This window comes from Ovis canadensis, chromosome 17 (assembly GCF_042477335.2).
Source record: "Ovis canadensis isolate MfBH-ARS-UI-01 breed Bighorn chromosome 17, ARS-UI_OviCan_v2, whole genome shotgun sequence".
Lineage (NCBI taxonomy): Eukaryota > Metazoa > Chordata > Mammalia > Artiodactyla > Bovidae > Ovis > Ovis canadensis.
In genome coordinates this window covers 73,714,170-73,725,838 of record NC_091261.1, presented here as the reverse complement: position 1 = coordinate 73,725,838, position 11,669 = coordinate 73,714,170, and positions in this window count along the sequence as shown.

Here is an 11,669-nt window from a genome sequence, read left to right as displayed (position 1 = left end):
AACTTAACATCTGGCTGCAGCGGGTCTTGGTTGCTGCACACGGGCTGTCTCGTTGTGGCCAGCAGCAGCTCCTCTTCACTGCGGTGTGCAGGCTTTCCACAGCGGTGGCTTCTCTTGCAGAACGCAGGCTCTAGAACGCACAGGCTCAGTAGCTGTGGCGCACGAGCTTAGTTGCTCCTGGGCATGTGGGATCTTCCCAGATCGGGGAGCAAACCGGCATCCCCTGTATTAGCAGGTGGATTCTTTACCCCTGGACCACCAGGGAAGTCCAAGTTCACCCATCTTTGTCTGAGATAAGAGTGCTGCTTTTTTGGTTTCTTTCTTTCGTTTCGAATTCGTTTGAATTCACATAGGAAAATCCGAGCGTGTGCATTAGAGGTGGGATTTACAATGTCCTTAACGAGGAGCATTGAGTCTCTCACCTATGACCCGTGATTCCAAAAAAGAAAGGGAAAGTGTTAGTCAGTCGTGTCTGACTCTTTTGCGACCCCGTGGACTTTAGCCCACCAGGCTCCTCTGTCCGTGGAATTCTCCAGGCAAGAATACTGGAGTGGGTGGCCATTCTCTTCTCCAGGGGATCTTCCCAACTCAGGGATGGAATCCGGGTCTCCTGCACTGTGGCAGATTCTTTACCGTCTGAGCCACCAGGGTGCCCTAGGCCATTCACACAGGCAGCATGGGTTTAGAGATCACGCAGGGACCTTTCCTCATCAGAAATGTTTCCTCAGTGAAGTAAGAATTTTGCAATGGGCAGACCAGTATGGACTTGAAAGATCCATGGTGCGGGAAAAGTGTGTCCCTTTTCCACCAGTGTTGTCTTCTACACTATCTTTTGGGACCTTTGACTGGACAGTTTTCCCGCCTGTTTTTCTAAAGTCCCCTATAGGATTAAAGACCCACATCGACAGTACACAGCATGGTCTTATACCCACAGTGTTCTCTCTTCTGTCGTGGCAGGTGACCTCAGGACTAACTGAAAATGGTACGTACCCTGGAATTACTCATTTGCTTCGCTGGGGGAGGGGGCGGGGCCAGAGAATGCGGATAATGAGAAAGATGGGCTGTGTTGGCAGACTTTCATCTGGAGAGCCTCCCCGATTCTGAATTCCTGCTGGGAACCGGGGCTGAGGATGGGGTGAGAGAAGCTGACCCCTCTGGCAAAGAACCCTGGCCGTTTTTCTTTTCTAAGTACCTGTTGATTTCCGGCTCCCTGGGTCTTCATTGCCGCACCTGGGCTTTCTCTAGTTGCAGCGAGCAGGGGCTACTCTCCGGTTGCCACGCGCAGGCTTCTCATGCGGGGGGCTTCTCTTGTTGTGGACCACGGGCTGTAGGGCCCTCGGGCTTCAGTAGTGGTGGCACAGGGATTCAGTAAGTTTCGGTTCCCGGGCTCTAGAGCACAGGCTCAGCAGTTGTGGCTCAAGGGCTTAGTTGCTCTGAGGCAGGTGGAATTTTCCTGGATCAGGGATCCAACCCGTGTCTCCTGGGTGGGCAGGTGAATCCTTTAGCACTGAGTCACCAGGGATGCCCCCATGGCTATTTTTCAACTAACAGTTTCATTGCCTTTAAATTTGACTTATTTTTGGCTGCATTGGATGTTCAATTTTTAAAATTTTTTAAATTTAGATTGCCTTTAGGTATGTGTGTCTGTGTGTGTGTACTTCCCTAGGTTGATGTTGCTTCCAACAACACAACTGCCAGTGTCAACTGCCGGGGTCCAGCCCCGGTGGATCCAGGGAATTCGAAGGGTGGACGGCGTCGGCGTGGAAAGACTTGTTTATTTATTAATGAAAGATTAGATTAAGAAACTATAGTGTAGTAAGAAGATTAAGTGGAGGAAGAGGGCTGAATAGCTTGGTTTACGCGGAAGGCCAATAAAATTCCAGACAAGGAATTTGCACCATCTACGTTGGGCCACCGGCGCCCGCTTGAATATCTAAGGGTGCCTCGCCTTAAGCTCCCTTTCTCGCGGGTCTTAACAGCCGGGGCAAGTAAGTAGACGTGGAGAGCCTCCGCGCTCCAGGTGGAGATTCAGCCCGAAATTAAAGTAAAGAGCAGAGAGAGGGAAAGAGAGAGAAGAAGAAAGAGAAAGAGACACGGGGGGAGCCAGAGTGCCAAGAAACCAGGCCGGGAGACTAGTTAGAGAAGCTGGCCCCCGGCCCCTGGCCCCAGAAGCTGGCCCCATCCTTTATTGTTCAAAAGGCCTTTTATACTTTTTGATAAAACACAGAGATCAATGGGTAACACAAGATTATGTAGCGTTCGCAGCTCAAGCTCTTTCTATACATCATTTGGCATACAAAAGGTCTCAGGTGATTTACATTATCTTCTGGCCAAGAGGCTTGTTAACACTTTTTGGCTCTCTTCCTTAATGAATGTTAATCTTGTTTCCCCTGAAGTGTTTTTCTTTAATCTACATTTCCTTAAAGCATTAGCATTAAAGTTACATCTCTATAGAACAAAGGTGCAGTGGGATATAACAAAGAAGGTACTTAACTCAAAGATCTAATGTTGCTAACACAAGGTCTACTACTTGTTTTTCTAACTATATCTACAACTAAAGGATGTGAAAATTTGGCAGCAAATATTGACTTAACAAATGAAACCTTTAATCAGTCCTATTCTAAAGATTTTGACTCCTCGGAAGCTCCTACATTCCTAGGATGTTTTAAGCTTCCTGTGCCTCCTGCGGTCAGGAGGCCTCAAACAATCACACGCGCAGCTGTACGAGTCCTGCAGGCAGGCTAGAAAGCCATCAGAGGGTTTTTTGGATTGAAACACTCTTTCAAATGCAGAAGACTAAAGCCCTGAATTGACTTTTTCCAGAAAATGTCAGAAGAGTGGAAAAGCAGAGCACAAAAGCCGGCAGATTTTTGTTGGGGTACATGCTTAGGAATTTCCAGAGGGGTCCCTGAAGTCTGAGCACGCCTTGCGTATGTCAGCTTCCTTCCTCATGACCTTGTCACGGGCGGGATTCCTCACACTGGCTCCCGGCAGTCAACTTCTTTTTTTTTTTTTTTAAATTATTTATTTATTTATTTGACTGCACCGGGTCTTAGTTGCAGCACATGGGATCTAGTTCCCTGACTAGGGATTGAACCCCAAACCCCTACACTTGGAGCTCAGAGGCTTAGCCCCTGGACCACCAGGGAAATCCCTAGTGTCAAGTTCTAAATGAAAAAAATCCCACTGCTACTGTTTCATATGATCAAATGCATTTAAAATGTCTCAAACCATACACTTAGAATGTGTGCAGTTCATGGTATGGCAGGTAGACCTCAGTAAGCTCAGTGGAAAAATCTCATCACCAGCCTGGCAAATGTCCACAAGGTTCCAAGAGTACTGTGATTGGGTCAATGACAACTTCTGTTCATAATTTTCTCCTCCATCCAACCTTTCATATTCAGTTTGACAGGATGATAAATGAAAAGAAGTCATCCCTGTCCTAATTTCTCACGAGAGAAAGCAGAGACTGGGGAAGGTGGCTGAATTCTGGAGAGTCGCACAGACTGTGGTTGTGGAACTGAGGGAGGCCATCCAGACTCTTCCATCCAGAGCCTATGCACTTTCTCCCACACCCCTACTGCCTGGGAGAAGCTCAGCTTCATGCGTTTGGCATCGATTATGTTCCGGGGCCTCTTTGTGTAGGATGCTTGCTGGGCCTGAAATGCACCAACCCCAGCCCTTGCTCCATCAGATATTTTAGTGCTAAATGGATATATCCCCCAAGGATGCTTCATTCCTGCTCCTTCCCTTCTTCCTCAAACCGTTGGATTACAGGAGGTCTCAGCATTAAATCTCCCTCATCTCTGGGGCTCGGGGGCAGAGTTCCTTTTATTTTGCAGGAGCCCCAGGGGGAACCCACATGTCCCTCTCAGTTCTGGAGGAATCTGAGAGAGGACGAGTGAACAGACCGCGTCTGAATGTGTCCATAAGAGTTGGAACTTAAGGCTTATCCCTTTGGAGGCTAGAGCCAGAAAGATCTGGTGGAAATGGGGAAGTGAGAAATTAGAGGGGGATCCCCTCTCTCATTTGAGGATTTGCAGCTGTGATCAATGTCTGGGTGGAGGGCTCTGGCTCCAGGGAGCCCCGGGAAGTTCTAGGACCTCAGAGCAAAGATGATGCCCCAGCTGGAGTAGAAGAAAGGAGTGAGCCACTCTATTAAGTCTGTTGCTCACGTTTGTGTCTCTAAAGATTGGATTGTTGACCGAAGATATAACTCAAGTAGCGAGGACGAAGACTCCCCAGGTAGGGAACCGCTCAGGTAGGATTCAAGGGGAAAAGGATCCTGGGAGCGGTTGGGCTATACCTGTTGCTTTAGAGACAGAGGGAGAAGGGTGTAAAATGGGAGAGAAAAAGGAAACGTGTGTCCTTTTTATGATTTCATGACTTAAGAGCTCACTAAGATTTCCCTACAGTCCAGTGGTTAAGACTCTGACTTCCAATGCGAGGGGTACAGGTTCAATCCCTGGTCAGAGAACTAAGATCCCACATGCCATGCTGCGCAGCCAAGAAAATAAAAAAAAAATTTTTTTTAATAAAAGAATAAGAGCTCTCTTGCTTTGGGAACCTTGACTGTTTTTTCGCTTTGGTATTGCAAGCTTATCTTCCCCCGTGCCCCCACCAAGACCTGCTGTTTCCTGATTCTTCCAGTGCCAAACCTCAAAACCTTTGGTTGGCATCTCTCAGGAATTGAATGCTAGCATTCTGGGGGTGGGTTTTGGTGTTGATTTACAAGAAAGGCCGTCTGGTGAGACACGACTCCCTGGCAAACACTTGAACCTGGAGAGTCCCTCGTGTGTGCTCCAGACGCTAGCAGACACGCCCTCTGCACATTCAGGTCTCGTGGCAGCGCCTCCACGCCCTGACCTCAGGTTTACATGTGCTGATCATGTGCTCTGTTGCTCAGTGGTGTCCAACGCTTTTGTGACTTCATGGACTATATAGTGTGCTGCAGTCCATGGGGTCTCAAAGAGCTGGACATGGCTGAGCGACTGAATTGAATTGGACTATATAGCGAGGCTCCTCTGTCCATGGGATTCTCCAGGCAAGAATACTGTAGTGGGTTGCCATGCCCTCCTCCAGAGGATCTTCCCAAACCAGGGATCAATCCCGAGTCTCTTGTGTTGGTAGGCAGATTCTTAACCTCTGAGCCACCTGGGAAGCCTCAGGTTTAACCCTGGTTTAAGGGCACTCCCAGGGGTGGAAATGTTAGAGGGGGCAGCAGGGGCTTAAGGAATCGCCCCCACCCTAACAGTGTGCTTTCTTTCCCCAAGGTCATTCCATCACCATTACTGCCCTCGTGCACGCAGAAGCCTGTGTTACAGATTCTGAGGACTGAGTTACGGAGACCAGCAATCTGCCTGTAATTAATTTCCTATTTAAGTCTCTCTCTTTTTTAATTCTGTTTATATTCTACCGGTGGATGCTTCTTCATTGCTCTTCTCCATTCCTTCTTATGATTTTCATCCTAAAGAACTTGGTCTTGTCCAGACACTTGAGGTCCAGAGATCTTCCATGTCTAGAAAAATTTCTCTCCAGCCCTCCTCCCTCCCTGGCTTTCCCATCGTCATCCTGACGCCTGACACCCAGTCTGCGCAATTGAGTTGTGCTGAGCAATCCTGAGCGGCCAGCATAGAGGCGGGCTGGGCATCAGAAAAACTGAGTACCCCTCCTATGGGGGTTCTCCTGCACTGGATGGCTCGACACGCACAGCTGTTTCTTGCCTTTCAGCTGTCAGGATTACACAATTTATTTTTAGAAAAAGGTTCTTCCATCAGGAATCTAATTCCAGAAATCCTCCTGTCCTGCATTCAAGAGAATGAATCAAGACAGTAAAAGGAGATGAAAAAGAGCAAGAAGAGGAAATGTGAGTGTTAGAGAGGGTAGGAGGGCGTGCAGAAGGCGGATAAGTGCACTTCAGGGAAACCCCCAAACCAGAGGAGCGCCCTGGGGTGGCCACCACGGCATGGGACTGTGCAGGGGAGATGAGTGATGGCTCCCATCAGTGCCAGCGAGGGAAGGGTGAACTGCCTACATGTCCCAGGGAATGGACACCCAGTCCTTCCCAGGCCCCGAAGAGGGGGCCGTACGTGCCTGCAGCGCTACCATATGCACGACTCTGGGAGGGACAGGTCGCGTTGCATTCTTTGTGGAAAGCGTCCCTGGTATGGTTAAGTGTCCTGTCCTCCTGACCTTCTCAGACTAAACAAGGAGCTCCTCAACTGATCGGTGTGGTGACAGTGTGACACGCCCTTGATGCCCCACCCCCACCCCCGTTTCAGGCCTCCTTGGACAAGGGTGAGGCGCACAGAGGCACCAAGGTTCCTGCTCATAACAAGCAGGCAGTTCCCTGTGGGCACACAGTCACCCTGACATCAAGCAGGGGACCCTGCAGGATTCACACCTGACTGGGATTTGCCCAAGCCCTGGGGACCCCCTCAGCCTCTGTGGAGCCCCGTGGAACGGCCTTGGTCCCCTCATGGCACCGTTTCTCGGGCTGAGATTCTGCCAACTTTCTGCATACAAATTAAACTCAAAACACAAGAATGTGAAAGAAACTCAATGCAGTGCTAACTCGAGGGTATGTTGAGTTAGGATTCTAAGTTACTTGCATTTCTTTTTATTTCCCACTTTTGTAAATAAAAAAACAAATGCAATTTTCAAAGCAGTATGTTCTGTGACCTTTTCTTACTGATATAGACGGAGGCCGTGACATTGATGGTTCTATTATTATTAAAGCACTGTGCTGTGCTGTGCTTAGTCACTCAGTCAGGTCCGAGTCTTTGCAGCCCCATGGACTGTAGCCCACCAGACTCCTCTGTCCATGAGATTCTCCAGGCAAGAGTACTGGAGTGGGTTGCCGTGGCCTCCTGCAGGAGATCTTCCCAACCCAGGAATCAAACACCGGTCTCCCGCATTGCATGTGGATTCTTCACTGTCTGAGCCACCAGAAAAGCCCAAGAATACTGGAGTGGGTAGCCTATCACTTCTCCAGGGGATCTTCCCAACCCAGGAAGCAAACTGGGGTCTCCCGCATTGTGGGTGGATTCTTTACCAGCTGAGCTACCAGGGAAGCCCTTAAAGCATTCTAATTTTCTTTTAATTGAGGGGCAAAGTTTGGGTGGGGAATTAGAAAGAAAAATGACTTTTAGGGGACAAGGTGCATTCCAGGTCTCTGCCCATTTCTACTCTGCAGGTCTTAAAATGTTGAGCGTGATCTGGGAGGACCAGGGTCACCAGTCCCACCGGTGTTGTTATAGCCACGCGTTCCGGGAAACAAACTCACTCAGAAGGACAATGCAGATAGTGGAGTGCGGTTTATTACACCAGCGGGCCCAGGGCAGAGTCTCCTCTTAGCGAAGGACCCCGACCAGCATTTGTGAAAATCTTTTATACCCCATGTGTACGTGTCCGAACCCACCACCCCAATTTCCTTGAGATTTACCTAAAACAAAGGAAGGGCAAGCACAATCACAATAATCCCATCATTCATGTGTTATGTGTTCCAACACTTAATAATCACTAAGCCTGCCGATAGATACAGAAAGAATTTATGACCTGTCCGGAGGCAGGAGTGATTAGAGTATGTTTTCTCTTGGGCGATGAGTGACCTGGATGTGATCTTCAAGATTCCCCTGTCCAGAGGGGGTCTTATCCTTCTATTGGAGTTTCCATAAGCACTAAGCGCAGAGTTCAGAGTCCATTGGAGAGGCGGCCGAGTCCAGCTCTGTCTGTTTCCTCCTTCACTGTCAGCAGACCTGCTCCTCGCAGAGCCCAGGTCGGTGGGACTCAACCCTTTGATCCTGAAGTTACTTACAATATTTTTCCCAATTGGAGATTTGCACAGAGAAGCGATTGGCACCTTCCCCTGGGTCAGTGGTAAAGCCTTTCCTGGCCCACTATCCTTGGCAGTTCTGGACTTTCAAAGTCTCCTATGTTTGGACTTCCCTGCCAGTCCAGTGGTTACGACTCCATGCTTCCAATGCAGGGGACATGGGTTCAATCCCTACTTGGGGAACTATGTAACTTGAGGCACCAAAATCATTTTTAAAAATAAGTAAAATAACAATAAAATCCTCCTATGTTTGATTGGAATCCATGTTTCAAGATCTTACTCAGCAGGGGCTAAAATCCCGCCTCTTGTTCCTGAACATGTGTCCTGGAACCCAGGACACACAGAGGCGTGGAACTGATCTGCTCTGATTCCCAGGCTTTGGTCAGTTCAGTTCAGTTCAGTCACTCAGTCGTGTCTGACTCTTTGAGACCCCATGGACCACAACATGCCAGGCCACCCTTCAGTTCAGTTCAGTTGCTGAGTCGTGTCTGACTCTTTGCAACTCCATGGACCGCAGCACGCCAGGCCTCCCTGTCCATCACCAACTCCCGAAGTCCACCCAAACCCATGTCCATTGAGTCAGTGATGCCATCCAACCATCTCATCCTCTGTCGTCCCCTTCTCCTCCTGCCCTCAATCTTTCCCACCATCAGGGTCTTTTCCAATGAGTTAGCTCTTCGCATCAGGTGGCCAAAGTATTGGAATTTCAGCTTCAACATCAGTCCTTCCAATGAACACCCAGGACTGATCTCCTTTAGGATGGACTGGCTGGATCTCCTTGCAGTCCAAGGGACTCTCAAGAGTCTTCTCCAGCATCACAGTTCAAAAGCATCAATTCTTCAGCGCTCAGCTATCTTTATAGTCCAACTCTCACATCCATACATACCACTGGAAAAACCATAGCCTTGGCTAGACGGACCTCTGTTGGCAAAGTAATAATGACTCTGCTTTTTAACATGCCGTCTAGGTTGGTTATAACTTTCCTTCCAAGGAGTAAGCATCTTTTAATTTCATGGCTGCAATCACCATCTGCAGTGATTTTGGAGCCCCCCCTCCAAATAAAGTCTGCTGCTGATTCTACTGTTTCCCGATCTACTTGCCATGAAGTGATGGGACCAGATCCCATGATCTTAGTTTTCTGAATGTTGACCTTTAAGCCAACTTTTTCACTTTCCTCTTTCACTTTCATCAAGAGGCTTTTTAGTTCCTCTTCACTTTCTGCCATAAGGGTGGTGTCATATGCATATCTGAGGTTATTGATGTTTCTGCTGGCAATCTTGATTCCAGCTTGTGCTTCTTTCAGCCCAGCACTTCTCATGATGTGTTCTGCATATAAATTAAATAAGCAGGGTGACAATATACAACCTTGACGTACTCCTTTCCTGATTTGAAACCAGTCTGTTGTTCCATGTGCAGTTCTAACTATTGCTTCCTGACTTGCATACAGATCTCTTGCTTTTTCAATGATCCAGCGGGTGTTAACAATTTGATCTCTGGTTCCTCTGCCTTTCCTAAAACCAGCTTGAACATCTGGAAGTTCACAGTTCACGTATTGTTGAAATCTGGCTTGGAAAATTTTGAGCATTACTTTACTAGCATGTGAGATGAGTGCAGTTGTGCAGTAGTTTGAGCAGGCTCTGCTAAACGTCCAGCCAAAAGCACTTGATAACTGAGACTCTACATTTAACTCTGGCATGTATCTGGGTCCTGATATCTCCCTGGCTCAACCAGAAGTGCATCTTTAAGTACTGTAGCCATGGATCATGTGCCTCCAGTATTCTTAAGTAACTGGAAAATATGGGCTCTTCAGTGACACTGGAAACAGGAATCTCAAGTTCCTTCTTTAATACTACCTGAGTTTTGCATTAGAAAGTTCTTAGAATTCTGAAACTGTAAACAATATCTGCAGACCTGAAGGAAAACTTTGAGTTCATTTACTGTCAATCAATGCCTGGAAAGAAGAAATCTCTTATTGCCATCGTCATGTTCTATGGCATAGGGAAATATTAAAATGACAGTGTATCAAAAATCATGATGCTTATTTTAAATGTTTTTGAGATTCAAAATATGAGGTCATAATGCAAGTTTATAAATTTTACTTTAAAAAAATGCCTTTATTACTAAACCCTTGAAGAAATTTAAGAGTTTGTTGATGTTGAACATGCTCCCACATATTTTGCATTTTTTTCTTCAAATATTTTAAACCCTGGACAGGCTTTAATTCTTGAGTGACAGTTGCAGACATATTTAACATTTGATTAACGTTGTTGCTGTTCACCTGCTAAGTCGTTTCTGACTCTTTGCAACCCCATGGACTGCAGCACACCAGGCTTCCTTGTCCTTCACTGTCTCCCAAAGCTTGCTCACATTCATGTCCATTGAGTCAGTGATGTCCATTGAGTTCATTCATAGTGACAGACTTCATTTTCTTGGGCTCCAAAATCACCGCAGATGGTGACTGCAGCCATAAAATTAAGAGACGATTGAAAGAAAAGTTATGACAAACCTAGACAGCATATTAAAAAGCAGAGACATCACTTTACTGACAAAGATCTGAATAGTCAAAGCTATGGTTTTTCCAGTAGTCATGGGCAGATGTGAGAGTTGGACCATAAAGAAGGCTGAGCGCCATAGAATTGAAGCTTGTGAAGTGTGCTGAGAGTCCTTTGGACAGCAAGGAGATCAAACCAGTCAATCCTAAAGGAAATCAACCCTGAATATTCATTGGAAGGACTGATGGTGATGCTGAAGCTCACAACACTTTGGCCACATGATGTGAAGAGCCGACTCATTGGGAAAGACCCTGATGCTGGGAAAAATTGAAGGCGGGAGGAGAAGGAGATGACAGACGATGAGATGGTTGAATGGCATCACTGACTCAAGGGACATGATTTTGAGCAAGCTCCGGGAGATAGCGAAGGGCAGGGAAGCCTGGTGTGCTGCAGCCCATGGGGTTGCAAAGAGTCAGAAACGACTGAGGGAATGAATATGTCCACTGAGTCAGTAATCATAAAAGGGTCTAGCCATCTCACAGCAACCCGCTAGGTGGCACTGTGTCAAAGTCTATGAAAGGACCTTGCTTTTCCCTGTTCTAAGCCATACCTCATTGAGTTAGACAAGCTATGGTCCGTGTGATCAGATTGGCTAGTTTTCTATGATTATGGTTTCAGTGTGTCTGCCCTCTGATGCCCTCTCGCAACATATACCGTCTTAGTTGGGTTTCTCTTGGATGTGGGGTATCTCTTCACGGCTGTTCCAGCAAAGCCCGCTATGGATGGAGGTTCATGACATTGTACAGGATACAGGGATCAAGATCATTCCCATGGAAAAGAAATGCAAAAAAGCAAAATGGCTGTCTGAGGAGGCCTTACAAATAGCTGTGAAAAGAAGAGAAGTGAAAAGCAAAGGAGAAAAGGAAAAATAAAAGCATCTGAATGCAGAGTTTCAAAGCAAGGAGAGATAAGAAAGCCTTCCTCAGTGATCAATGCAAAGAAATAGAGGAAAACAACAGAATGGGAAAGACTAGAGATCTCTTCAAGAAAATTGGAGATACCAAGGGAACATTTCATGCAAAGGAGGGCTCAATAAAGGACAGAAACGGTATGGACCTAACAGAAGCAGAAGATATTAGGAAGAGGTGGCAAGAAAACAGAGAAGAACTGTACAAAAAAGATCTTCACGACCAAGATAACCACAATGGTGTGATCACTCACCTAGAGCCAGACATCCTGGAATGTGAAGTCAAGTGGGCCTTAGAAAGCATCACTACAAACAAAGCTAGTGGAGGTGATGGCATTCCAGTTGAGCTATTTCAAATCCTGAAAGATGATGCTGA